At 43.3% G+C, this 14,389-nt stretch overlaps 1 protein-coding gene across 1 annotated transcript in view; it reads right to left on the minus strand.

Moving 5' to 3' along the window:
• Nucleotides 1-14,389, minus strand: part of dpp6a (dipeptidyl-peptidase 6a) — a 1,150,594-nt gene that overhangs the window by 375,992 nt on the left and 760,213 nt on the right. The window lies entirely within an intron of this gene.

Raw genomic sequence — 14,389 nt, forward strand, 5'->3', positions numbered from 1 at the left:
GTTAGGATCCAGTTCAGAATCACTGACCCATAAAGAGAAATCTAAACACCTTTGTTTTAACCAAGGGAGCTGCACAACAAGATTTCAGCTTATAAAACAAAGCACAGACTTTATTGTCACAGCATCAAAGAACAGTTACAGTGCAGCTGGAGGCCAGTCAGTCCATCATGTCAGCATTGCCTTTCCAAAACATCAATTCACTTCCTGCCATTCTCTGCCTTCTCGTCCCAGCTTGCAAGTTATCCTTTTCAAATAACAGTTTAATTTTCTTCAGAATGCTTTAATTGAGCCATCCTCCATCACAATGTCAGTTATGTATTCCTAAGACTCAAGTATTTGCAGCGTGAGAACAATTTTCCTCATGTGTCCATTATAGGAAGGATCTCATTAAGCTGGAGAGGGTTCAGAAAAGATTTACTGGGATGTTGTCGGGTATGGAAGGTTTGAATTATAAATAAAGGCTGGAGAGGCTGGAAGCTTTTTTCATTGGAGCTTGGGAGGTTGAGACACAACCTTATAGAAGTTTATAAGATAATGAGAGGTATAGATAGAGTGAATGGTATTTGGATTTTCCCTAGGATCGGGGATTCCAAAATGAGGGGGCATATCTTTAAGGTGAGAGGAGAGAGATTTAACAAAGACAAGACGGGCAAATTTTTTACACAGCAGGTTGTTCACAAGAGGAAGGAACTTCTGAAGGAAGTGGCGGATGTGGGAACAATTCCAATGCTTAAAAGACGTTTGGATTAGTGGATGAATGGGAAAGCTTTGGAGGGATATGGGCCAGGAGCAGGCAGGTGGGAATAGTTTAGTTTGGGATTATAGTTGGCATGGCCTGGTTCGATGAAAGGGGCTGTTTCTGTGCTTTATGGCTCTTTTACTATGTCACTTTTACTTCTTGTATGAATTACATGAATAAATATTTATAGATGTAATAGAACAAATGCATCGAGAATACGGAATAAATTTAGCAAAGCAAACGTAACAACACTGTAGCTTATAACCACAAATGTTACACACTCAGTTTGATTCTTTCTCACCTCAGAATTCTCTTCTATCACATCAATCTTACAGTTATTAATCTTTTTAGGGACCACTTAAAGTATGTCACAGTCCTCTGGAGAATTTTCCTCAGCTTTAGTTGTTCTCAGAGCTAAATCTTCCATTTATCCTCTCTTGACTTTGTCCCTCGTTATGGTTATTTTTTTTTCCAACATTTCCAAGCAAAGTTTTTGCAGCGTTGTTCTTGCTGACTGGCAAAACAGGCTCGATCATCTGAACGACACTCCCCTCATGTTCCTACAATAAATCCGGCCAGAGTTGCAATTGCACCTCAGGGAAAGGAAATAGAAATTCTCTGCAACAGATCACGATCACTATTTGAACAACTGAGTAGGTACATTGAATTGTGACAACATGATGCCAACTCTCTTCTTTGCCCTGTGTCAGATCATAGCAGAGAGCAGGAGACATCCCATGATCAAACTTATTGATCGATTGGAAAAAAAAAGAGTAGTGCTGGAGATAGATGGGGGATAAACAGTCCTGGCAGTTGCTCCAACTTCGAGCAGAATATTGCCCAAGAATCCAATAGCACACTCTGATAGCAGGCCACCGCTTAAAGGAACGTGTCTGATTCATTGGCCACAGATAAATGCAAGCAGACTGACACTGAGCTGAACACATTTATTGAGGAAGCATGGAAACCTTGCTTGAGGAGCTGAAGATGAAGGCAAAATCGACTGAAATCACTTTGAAATGGATCAGCATTGGTGTTTTATCGTAACCATAATGGAAAGAGATGGTTCATGCTGAGTTGAATTTAATTTGTTTATGTACAGTGCATCTGGAATTACCATAACAAAGATGATAACTGGTCAATTATTGGAATTAATGAAACCATGAGACATAGGAGTAGCAGTAGGCCATTCAGCCCACTGAGTCGGCTCTGCCATTCAATGAGATCATGGCTGATTTAATAATACTCAACTCCGCTTTCCTGCCTTCTCCCCAGAACCCCTTGATTCTCTAACTAATTTAAAAAATGTCTGTCTCAGCCTTGAAGATATTCAATGACCCAACCCCAACAACCCTCTGCAGTAATAAATTCCATGAACTCACTGTAGCCTGAGAGAGGAAAATCCCCCTCATCTCTGTCTCAAATGTTTAACTCCTTATTCTGCAATTCTGCCCTCTTGTCATGAACTCTCCCTCAGGAAAATTAGCCTTTCAACATCTACCCAGTCAAGTCCACTGAGAATCATGTATGCTTCAATCAGGTTTGTGGGAATACATTTGTGGGAATGAGTAGGAACAGACTTACTTATTTTTGCCATATGTTTTTACCATATTGTTGTTGATTACTTTTCATGATAGATAGAGGCAAATCAGGTACAGAAGCAGTTGCCTGAGTCTTGCATGAAATTCTCACAGTGCATGGGACCTCTGTCATGGTCAGGTCAGGCAATGGAGTTTGCTAAGAAGTACTTGAGCCAATTTACAACTAATTCTGGATTTGAACATGTTGCAAGCTCTCTGAGGTGTCCACATGGAGGCTGGGATCTGGACAGTCACTTTTGAAGGAAAATATTGACTTTTGTACAGCATTGCCAAATTATTGGTCTACCTCACTCCATTATGGCTTATCAATATCAAACCTTCAGGTGGGGAGAAAGCTGAAGTTGCAGCGTTCTATTGTACCCCATGGTTAACATAGTGGGACTATAATAACATAAGCAAGAAGAAGCAGTCTTCCCTGCGTTAGCAAACTGCCCCCTATAATAGTTGTCATTGAGTATGACAATTAATCCACTTGAGTATTGAGTACAGGAGTTGGAAGGTCATGCTGCAGCTAGAGAGGACATTGGTTAGGCCACTTTTGGAATTTTACAATTCAGGTCTTCTTCCTATTGAAAAGATGTTGTAAAATTTGAAAGAGTTCAGAAAAGATTTACAAGGATGTTGCCAGGGTTGGAGGATCTGAGCTACAGGGAGAGGTTGAAAAGGCTAGGCCTGTTTTCCCTGGAGCGTCGGAGGCTGAGGGGTGACCTTATAAAGGTTTACAAAATCATGAGGGGCATGGATTGGATAAATAAACAAAGTATTTTCCCTGGGGTGGGGGAGTCCAGAACTAGAGGGCATAGGTTTAGGGTTAGAGGGGAAAGATATAAAAGAACCTAGGTAGCAACTTTTTCACGCAAAGGGTAGTGCATGTATGGAGTGAGCTGCCAGAGGAAGTGGTGGAGGCTAGAACAATTGCAACATTTAAAAGACATCTGGATGGGTACATGAATAGGAAGGGTTTGGAGGGATATGGGCCAGGTGCTGGCAGGTGGCACTAGATTGGGTGGGGGTAGCTGGTCAGCATGGATGAGTTGGACCAAAGGGTCTGTTTCTGTGCTGTAAGTCTATGACTCTATGAGTCAGGGTAACAGGTATTGATAAAGGATCTCAACAGGAAGGGATGGTTGTCCAAGTGGAGGCAGACGAGCAGTGATGATCTATTGTACATATGGCCAAAGGAGTTGTATGAACCAAATGACAGGAATGTCATCCCATTGTGGTTCAGGCATCCACCAATAATTTGATTGGGATGAACCCAGTGTGAATTGACGACAAAAACCACGACAAGCAGACCAAACACAGCCAGAAACCCTAACCACCTTACCATACATCAAAGAAATTTCAGAAATGACAGCCAGACTACTAAGACCCCTTGGAATCCTAGTAGCACACAAACCCACCAACACTCTCAAACAAAAACTAACAAACTTAAAAGACCCAGTACAACCCATGGACAAAACCAACATCATCTACAAAATTCCATGCAAGGACTGCCATAAACACTACGTAGGACAAACAGGAAGAAAGTTAGCCACCAGGATACATGAACACCAGCTAGCCACAAAAAGACACAACCCTCTCTCCCTCGTAGCCCTACACACAAATGAAAAATAAACACCATTTGACTAGGACAACACATCTATCCTGGGACAGGCTAAGCAAAGACATGCCAGAGAATTCCTAGAGGCCTAGCACTCAAACAAACACATAGATCTAGATACCATCTATCAACCCCTCAGAAAACAAACAGGAAATGACATCACCACAAACCCCAGGAACCCCATCCAGGACAAACATATAAATAGAAAGCAGGAGACAACAGCTTCGCTTCACTTGGAGGTCGCCACTGATGATGTTACCTAGCCAGGTAATGAAACGTCTGGATATCAAACCTACAGCTCAGCGAGCAAACCTACACCCTAAATCTCAACCTGAGCTACAAACCTTCACAAACCTTGCAAAGATGGGTTAGTGGCAAATGTAATTATGTATATGAATGTGTGGGTGTTAATAATGAAAAGTAAAGCTCATTGGGAGATGTTTCTTAAGGTTTGAAGCTCTGAAAGCATTCTTGTTGAATAAAGACAAGCACAAATTGGACGACAGGACCATAGAGCAGCTCACTCATTAGAAAGATGGCTTATTGTGAGAGGGAGCACACATCTGACAAGGTGGGAGGCTGAGCAGGATAGTTCTTCATGATAAGCTCAGTCAATGTGGGAACTGAACCCACACTGCTGGTATCATTCAACAGCTACCCAGTCAACTAAGCTAACTAGCATCTGCTAAGTAGGGCAGACAGCATCACCTAATGTGAGGCTGTAATACAGACATGGGTGGAGGAACAGTTCAAAGGTGATAGGCTTACCATGTAGATTTCTGTCATAGTTTAGTGACAGTGCTTATTATACAAATGTAACTTATTCTCAATCACTGCCATGAAAGAAACTAAATCTTGTTCAAGATAAGAGCATCTTCTTGTTCGACATTTACATTTACCATTCTGGATTAGTCAGACTTCTAGATCCCAACCCATCGGGACAATAGTGGACACAAACCTGCCAGATGTACTTTCCATCAAATGACTGTGATGACTGTCCACCATGAAATAATTGCAGATGGATAACAAAATGTTTGTCAGTCTTGACCATATCCAATAAATGAATTTATTATAATGATGAATCATTTACATCAGATGGACAGTACTGTGTCAAAGGGTCATGAGTTCAAAGTGAGAGGGGAAATGTTTTGGGGAGAAATTTGTGGAAAAGTCTTTACATAGAAGATAGTAGGTGCCTGGAATACGTTGCCAACAGAGGTGGTATGTGCGGAAACGATAGCATCATTTAAGATGTATCTAGACAGATACATGAATGGACAGGGAGCAAATAGATGGCAGATTTAGATAGAGGAAATGGATCGGCGCAGGCTTGGAGGGCCGAAGGGCCTGCTCCTGTGCTATAAGGTTCTTTGTTCTTTATTCACTGTGCTGTGTGCTGCCTCAAGTTCCTTCCACTCCTGGTAGTTTTCAGCTATTCAAAGGTTCATGGACTGAGATCATCAAGTACATATCCCGGCTTGTCTTTTAGGAATGTAGTTTGAATTTGCATGGTTTTATTTCATTTGATTGTGGGGTTGACAATTTTCTCTCTCTCGCTGATTTTCCTGATTAAGGCTTTTTGCCCGAACTGTCGATTCTCCTGCTCCTGGTAGGCTGCCCGACCTGCTGTGCTTTTCCAGCACCACACTCTCGACACTAGTAATTCAGAGGCCCAGGCTGATGTTCAGGCAATGTAGGTTCAAATCCCACCATGGCAGCTCATGGAATTTACATTCAATTAATACAAATCTTGAATATAAAGTTAGTCATCTCTGATAGTGACCACAATAGATCTTATTAATGTTGTAAAATCCCATTCATCCATCAACGCCCTTTAGGGAAGAATAGCTGCCAACCTTACCAGCTATGGCCTATATGCAACTCCAAACGGACCTTTATTGATCTCTGTGACAGCATTCGAAGAGTAGTTAGGGATGGGTAGAAAACACGAAAACACTCATATCCCATGAAACAATAATCAGCAAAATAAAACCCAGAGGGACCTATTAAAGTGATTGTTAAAAGAAGCAACAGGAACAAGAGGAAATTTGTTTTTCACAGTGAACAATTAGGATCTAAACTTCACTGTTCGAGAACATACAGGAGGTAAATTAATGCATGGTTTTAGTAAGAGAATTAGCTGGCTTTCTGATGAGAAGAAAATTGAGGGACTATGGGTAAAGGTAGGGTGTGGAATGCAGTGCTCTCAGAGGTAGGCTGAATGACCTCCTTCGGTGTTTTTTAATCATTCTTTCATTTTCAAACTAGGATTCTGTTCCAGTGGCGAGAGTCTCCAAACTGTGGAGAATTTCAGGCACATAACCCAACAGCATCAGGTCTTCCACTGGATGTGGGATCCCTATTGCTGGCAATGTCACTGGCAGGGCTGGATGCATCATGTGATTTTGCAAGGGGCAGTCTGATGTCCAATACTGATTGGATCCCAGGTCACGGGTGAATGGGACAGGATGGTGGCCATGGTGAAAGAGGCAGGGACAATCCAGGCAAGGACAGAGGAGATAGCGTTTTGGCGCTAACTACCATTTCCAAATCCCTGCCTGCTCCTGATGCCCTCAATCGGGCAATTAATTGGTGCCACCACTCTCTCTAGTCCACTCCACAAACCCCAACAGGGTTTAGTGAGTGGTCTTCAGGGGCCATGGGAGAACTGTGCAAATCCCATTTGATCCCTGAGCCACTACTAAATTCCAATTGCTCAGGGATAATTGGCATCTAGTGGCTCATTTGTCAGCCTGATCAACATCGACTAGGAGGTAAATCTTGAGCTGGATCTTTCCCATCTCCAACTTTATTGGGAACCATTTTCCTGCTACCCAGGTCCAATGCACTTCTCCTGTCAGATCTCTCAATTTTCCAACTCTTACCCACTTGGGAAGGTTTAATTAAAATCTACAATAGGATTCCTTACAAATACAAAAATGAAAAGTTCCATTTTGCCTGCACACCAACACTTAAACTGTGATTATAGTTCCACTTATTGGTTGTTTCCTCCGTGTGTCAGACTCTACCCTGTTTCACAGCTAAACACAAGACGTTGTGCCTAATTCTAACATTATTAAACAAAAACAAATTGCTGAACAAACTTCTGCCCTCAAACCCCCTCCCCCCCAACAACAATAAGGATAGAGTTCCCCTAGCCCTCATGTACCACCACACTAACCTCCAAATCCCACGCATCATCCTCTGACATTTCCGCTACCTACAATCAGACCCCACAACAAAAAAGACATTTCCTTCCCAACTCCTGTCCGTTTTCCCCTGGGACTGCTCACTCCGCGACTCCCTTGTCAACTATACACTCCCCACCAACTTCTCTGCCACACCCGGTACCTTTCCCTGCATCTGCAAGAAGTGCAATACCTGGATGTAGGTTTGCTCGCTGAGCTGCAAGGTTAATTTTCAGACGTTTTGTCACCATACTAGGTAACATCTTTAATGAGTCTTTGGACAACATCCAGAACCTCAACAAGAGCTACAAATCTTCTCAAAGCTCGTTAAGTGCAATGCCTGTCCCTTCACCTCCCTCTCATCTCCATCCAAGGTCCAAAACAATCTTCCAGATCTGGCAGAGATTCACTTGTATCTCATCCAACCTGATCTATTGTATCCGTTGTTTCCAATGTAGTACCTCTATATTTGGGAGACCAAACACAGACTTGGGAACCAGTTTGCAGAGCATCTGCGCTCTGCATGCATCAACCAACCTGACCTTCCAGTTGCCATCTATTTTAATCCCCCCTCCCACTCCCCCGGTGACATGTCCATCCTTGGCCTACTCCACTGTCAGAGTGAGGCCAATTGTAAACTGGAGGAACACTACCTGGGGAGCTCACAACCCAATTCCCTCAATATCGACTTCACCAGCTTCAAAGTCTCCCTCCACCCCCAGCCTTATCCCACGTCTAGCCCATTTCCAGCCTTATCCCAGCTCCACTTCCTCACCTCCCTGACCTGTCGTAACCTGTCCATCTTCCAACTTACCTATCCACTCCACTGTTCCCACTGACCCCCACAATAACACCCTACCTGCATCCACCTATCACCATCCTACCTACCATCCTACCCTCACCCCATCCCCACCTCCTCTCCCACCCCCACCATCCCCTCATTGACCTCTGGACTCCCTACCCCACCCCAGCCCTGACAAAGGGTTTTGTCCCGAAACGTCAATTTTCCTGTTCCTATGATGCTGTCTGACCTGCTGTGCTTTTCCAGCTTCGCATCTATTGACTCTGACTTCCAGCCTCCAACTTTACTGGGAACCATTTTCCTGCTTTATTGTCTCCAAGTTGCAGGAGTAGGCCATTCAGCCCTTGGGAGCAGCTCCACCATCATAGCTGATCATCAGCTTCTCCACCTTTTTCTGGCACTATCCCTTGGTTTTTAATTTGTTGAAATCTACCAATCTCAGATTTCAACATACTCAATGAAATTCTACTGCGTTCTGCAGTGGAGAATTCTAATCATGGCCTGAGGGGCAGAAAAAAGGTGAATAGCAAAGGTCTTTTCCCGAGGATGGGGGAATTCAAAACTACAGGGCATATTTTTAAGGGGAGAGGAGAAAGGTTTAAAAGGGACCCGAGGGGCAACTTTTTCACACAGAAGGTGGTGCTTGTGTGGAATGAACTGCCAGAGGAAGTGATAGTTGCAGGTCCAGTTCCAACGTTTGAAAGGCATTTGGACAGGTACATGAGCAGGAAAGGTTTGGAGGGATATGGACCAAACACAGGCAATTGCGACTTGTTTAGTTTGGGAAACCTGGTCAGTATGGACGGGTTTAACCGAAGTGTCTGTTTCTGTGCTATATAAGTTTATGACTCTATCACTATGAGGTCAGATGTGATCCTATCTAACAGAGGAGCAGGCTGGAGCAGCTGAGAGACTTCCAGCTCCACATTTATTTGTGTATATTTGAGAATAAATCTTTCTCAGAACATACAAAACTCAGTGCAGAGACATAAATAGCTATATCAATGTAACTGACAATTCCTGCAAGTCAGCAGTTCTGTACAATTGTACTCTCCTTCCAAATCATTACAGATAGTTGGTGATGAAAGTCCATCAAATCATTTACCTTTCTGAATAATCTATTTGAAAGCCCCTATGTAGAAGAGAGGACACTGCAGATGCTCTTTACAATGGCCAACAACACCCCTGAGGCTGGCAGCAATGTATAGGTATTATCTGGAAGTTTTCTAGAAGATTAGGTTACTTACAGTGTGGAAACAGGCCCTTCGGCCCAACAAGTCCACACCGACCCTCGAAGAGCAACCCACCCTACATTTATCTCTTCACCTAACCTGCACATGTTTGGACTGTGGGAGGAAACCGGAGCACCCGGAGGAAACCCACGCAGACACGGGGAGAATGTGCAAACTCCACACAGACAATTGCCTAAGACGGGAATTGAACCCGGGTCTCTGGCGCTGTGAGGCAGCCGTGCTAACCACTTTGCCATCATGCCGCCCAAGGTGGCATTATAGCTACAACTCTGATAAATAACCACTCTATTGCCAATATCTTATAATGACAATCCCCAGCCTATCAGCCTATCCTGATGCAGGGGATAGGTTGTGTTTGTAGTCTTTATGTCAAGTCAACTAGGTAGTTTATAATTTCCCTTGCTGAATCTCCTTTCCTTCATTCATTGCAGACCGAACATGGAATGCACTCTGAACACTGCACCAGAACCCAAAAACATTAAAAGTCAAAGCTTCTCTGCAATCCAAGACTTCTCATTGCAACATTTTCAGCAAAACAGATAAACACATCAATTTCTCTCAGCAGAAAAACAGCCAACACACTCCACATTGCCAAACCTGTTAGGGCAATTGCTTTTTGCATGAACTAATAGTAGTAGCAATTTGCAACTGATTAGAAATGGACATTAAATAAGTGCTAAACATCAGTCCTTAAATTACTAATCACAATCGCACAGAACTCACAGTAGTTTTCTAATGTTTTCGTTGCTTCCAGTCAAAAATTCATTTAAAACCACAATAAGGCAACACTTCACATTTAATGCAAGTTCCAGACGAGGATCTTACAAACCAAGTTTTTGGTAGAAAGTTTTGGGCAGTCTCTTTCCAACAGCAGATGCCTTTGAAATCGGCACATAGAGTCATCGAGTCATGTGGCATGGAAACAGTCCCTTCAGTTCCACCAGTCCATGCCAAACATAATCCCAAACTAAACTCGTCCCACCTACCTCCTCCTGGCCCTTATCTCTCTAAACCTTTCCTTTTCTTGTACATATCCACCTGTCTTTTAAACATTGTAATTGTACCCACACCCACACAACCTAACCTTCCATCCACTAACTTCATCTACACTTCTTGCAGCCTTGGGAAGGCAGCCAACATTACCAAAGACTCCTCCCACCCCGGTTATAATCTCTTCCAACCTCTTCTGTTGGGCAGAAGGCACAAGGGCTTAAACACAGGTACCAACAGATTCAAGAACAGCTTCATCCCTACTGTTATCAGACTTCTGAATGGACCTGTCTAATTTTAAAGTTAAATCTGACTCTTTGAGCACATTCTTTAATGCTGTGACATTGCATTTCCACTCTGTACATAGTGTGGGATGATCTGCCTGTACTGCACGCAAAACAAAACTATTCGCTATACCTCGGCACTTGTGGCAATAATAAATCAAATCAAAAATTCTTAAGTCAGCATCAGGGTCATAAAGAGCCAAGCTAATGGTGGGGTGTAAATGATGAGTAATATAGTGTCGTATGGGGCTATGATGGGATTAGGCAATGTGGGAAGATTAAACAATAGAGATGGGTTGGAATGTGGGAAAGCTCAGGATCAAAATGGATTTCAAAGATATATTAATGTTTACGGGGTCACCTACAGGAACAGGCTGAGTCGCGACTCATTCTTTGAAATGTGCCATGTTTTGCCTTCCATCATCATCCAAATCGCAAAAGCACAATTGAGGTGGAAAATAACTGCCAGCCCACCCGGAGAGAGTAGATTAAATGATTTTAATCTGTCTGTAGAAGTGGACTTTATTTCTGAGTGATGTGAGGTCCTTCACAAGACAAGTAAAGGGGCATGCATTTACAGTGAGAGGGAAAATGTTCAAAGGAGATGTCAGGGGCAAGTGTTTTATACAGAGAGTGGTCGGAGTCTGGAATGCATTGCCAGTGGTAGTGGCGGAGGCAGATACGGCAGGGGCATTTAAGGGGCCTTTAGATAAGCACATAAAAATGCAAGGAATGGATGGCTATGGACCAAGGGCAGGCAGAAGGGATCAGTTTAATTTGGCAGCATGTTCGGCACCAACAAGTCCACACCGACCCTCCGAAGAGCAACCCACCCTACATTTGCCCCTTGCCTAACACTACGGGCAATTTAGCATGGCCAAGTCACCTAACCTGCACATTTTTGGACTGTGGGAGGAAACTGGAACACCCGGAGGAAACCCACGCAGACACAGGGAGAATATGCAAACTCTACACAGACAGTTGCCTGAGGCGGGAATTGAACCCAGGTCTCTGGCGCTGTAAGGCAGCAGTGCTAACCACTGTGCCACCATGCCGCCCAAGCTGGCATTATAGCTACAACCCTGATAAATAACCACTCTATATTGCCAATATCTTATAATGACAATCTCCAAAGGCAGAAAGGTCCGAAAGGCCTGAACCTGTGCTGTTCTATGTTCTATTTGAACTATATTAATCAGGCACTTATACAGTGCAGGTTTAAAATCTCTGTAACCATGCTTTGTTGAATACAAATACTTGTCACAAACAACCTTATCCAGTTCATTGGATATTATAAAGCCTTCTGTGAAGCAGAAGTAATCCCTGATGATCTTAAACGTGCCCAGTTCACAAAGATAACCCCAGGTCTCTGACGCTGCGCAAGGGCATCAAGCTGACATCCTCATTTGTTAACATGCTCTTAGTCACAATGTTGCTTTTCTTGAGTAATGTTGCAGACGGTGAGGATGGAAGGGAAAATGTTTCAGTGATCCTACCAAATTTATAATGTCCAGCTGTGTTTGTGCTCCATAGTCTGTGCTCTATACATTGAAACAAGGACCGCTATGGCAAAGGTCCATATGGAAGCATTCCATGCTATGACCCACTATATTGAGGATTATGTTAAACAGACAGTTGTGTGTGAGATGAATGTGACTGATCATATTTCTGTTTCTGATGTTCCCTACACTGGTTGGTTGGATCCATTGCCAATGGATCATTGGTTGGACCCATGACAGCAGAGAAATTGAGGAGGTAGAAAGTGCCAGCAAGCACAGGTCCCAACAGCAATCTCCAGCAGCTACCAACAACACTCAAGGAATTTAACACCATCCAGGACAAAGCCACCTTGATTGGCATCATATACAGCAGCACATCCACAAGCATCCAATCCCTCCACCACTGATGCACAGTAGCAGCAATGTGTACTATCTCAAAAGGCAGGGCAGAAATTCACCCAAGATCTTTAGATAGCATCTTCCAAACCCACGACCACTATCATCCAGTAGGACATGGGCAGCAAATACATGAGAGACAACTACTTGCAAATTCCCTTTAAGCCACTCACTATCCTGATTGTTTTTAAAATCATGGATGTGGCTGGCAGGGCCAGCATTTATTGCCTGTCCTTAGCTGCCCTTGAGATGGTGGGGGTGAGCTGCCTTCTTGAACCACTGCAGCCCACCTGCTGTGGGTTGACCCACAATGCCATGAGGGAGGGAATTCCTGGAATTTTACCCAGCGATAGTGAAGGAACGGCGATATATTTCCAAATCAGGATGGTGAGTGGCCTGGGAGAAACTTATGAGCACTGTTACTAGACTAATTCCATCCGTAACCATATTGTGATGGTACAGCAGAGGAGAAATGAGTGAGGTAACTCATGGGAAGTCACAGAGAAAAACCCTCCATAGAACCCCTCAGAACTGACACTTCACCAACTTTTGGTAAAGTGCTGTCCCCTGTTTTGATTTTATTCACCTGGTGTCTCATTTAATTGAGGAAGAAATTGAATCATATTTTGCACCATTCAAGAATATTGCTACAAATGTTGGAGTAGCCACAAGCAATTTGTACAACTTTATTACATAAGTGTTTTGGACGGAAAGACATTGGAGGCTTATTCAATGCTTTTGGAAGAACAGTATGCAAATTATGGCGCAGTTAAAACTCTTTGCTCCATGTGCATGAGCTTTGAGACAAGAATTTTAAAAACCTGAGGGAAAGACTGGATCAGGCTTTTGAGGAATTTGCTGGAGAAAAATAAATGATTTATGGATCGATGACGTTGGAACAAAATTTTGAAAACCTTAGAGACACATTGCTGGATGAATTTAAGAAGCATTTCTTTAGGAATTAGGTCCTGTCTAGAAGAATGTAAAGATCCCAAAATAACAAAATTCCAAGGAGTAAAGACTGTGACTGAAGTAATTCTTCACCTCCATCTGAACTGGGAGAGTCTTTATTTTTTTAAAATTGTCCTGTTGCTAAATTCCCTGAAGACAGCTAAGCATCTGCTAAGCATCTGCCCTATGAAGAATCTCATATGTTTCAACAAAATCATCTCTCAGTGTTCTAAACTCCAATGACCATAGGCCCAACCTGTGCAATCCTTCTTCACAAGACAACCTTATTATCTTTGCAATCAAATAACTTTCTCTGAACTATTTCCATAACAGGCTTTAGTCTCCTGGGGTGGAGTGTGCACAGTACTCCAGCTGCAGACTCATCAATACAGCTGTAGCAAGGCTCCTTGTGTTTCATATTCCACATAACCACCCTCCCCTCCCCACCCCTTGCAATAAAGGCCAACATTCCATTTATCTTCCTAATTATTTGTTGTACATGCATACTGAGTTTTTTATGGCTCAACTATAATGACACCCATATTCCTCTGTACTGCCGCATTCTGCTCTCCCCTTCCACTTGGATAAAATTCTGATTTTCCAGTCTTTGCTAAAATGGACAGTCTCTCTTCTTTACCCACATGATACTCCATTGGTAATGTTCTCTGCCCACTCACTTAAATGATCAATGTCCCTTTGTTTCACAGAATAGAATCCCTGCAGTATGAGAGCAGGCCATTTAGTCCACACCAAACCTCTGAACAGCATTCCAGCCAGACCAGCCAACCCTATCCCTGCATTTCCAATGGCGAACCCACCTAGCCTGCACATCCCTGGCACTATGGGGAATTTAGCATGGCCAATCCACCTAACCTGGGCATCTTTGAACTGTGGAAGGAAACCCATGCAGGGGAGAACATTCATTTTCCACACAGATAGTCATTTGAGGCTGGAATTGAACCCGGGTCCCTGGTGCTGTGAGGGCAGCATGCTAACCACTGAGCCACTGTGCCACTCTTAAAGCATGCTTTTCCATCTATTTGTGCCTCATCAGCAGATTTGTTATAATATGATCAGTCCATC

Source organism: Hemiscyllium ocellatum, chromosome 5 (genome assembly GCF_020745735.1).
Source record: "Hemiscyllium ocellatum isolate sHemOce1 chromosome 5, sHemOce1.pat.X.cur, whole genome shotgun sequence".
NCBI classification, from domain to species: domain Eukaryota; kingdom Metazoa; phylum Chordata; class Chondrichthyes; order Orectolobiformes; family Hemiscylliidae; genus Hemiscyllium; species Hemiscyllium ocellatum.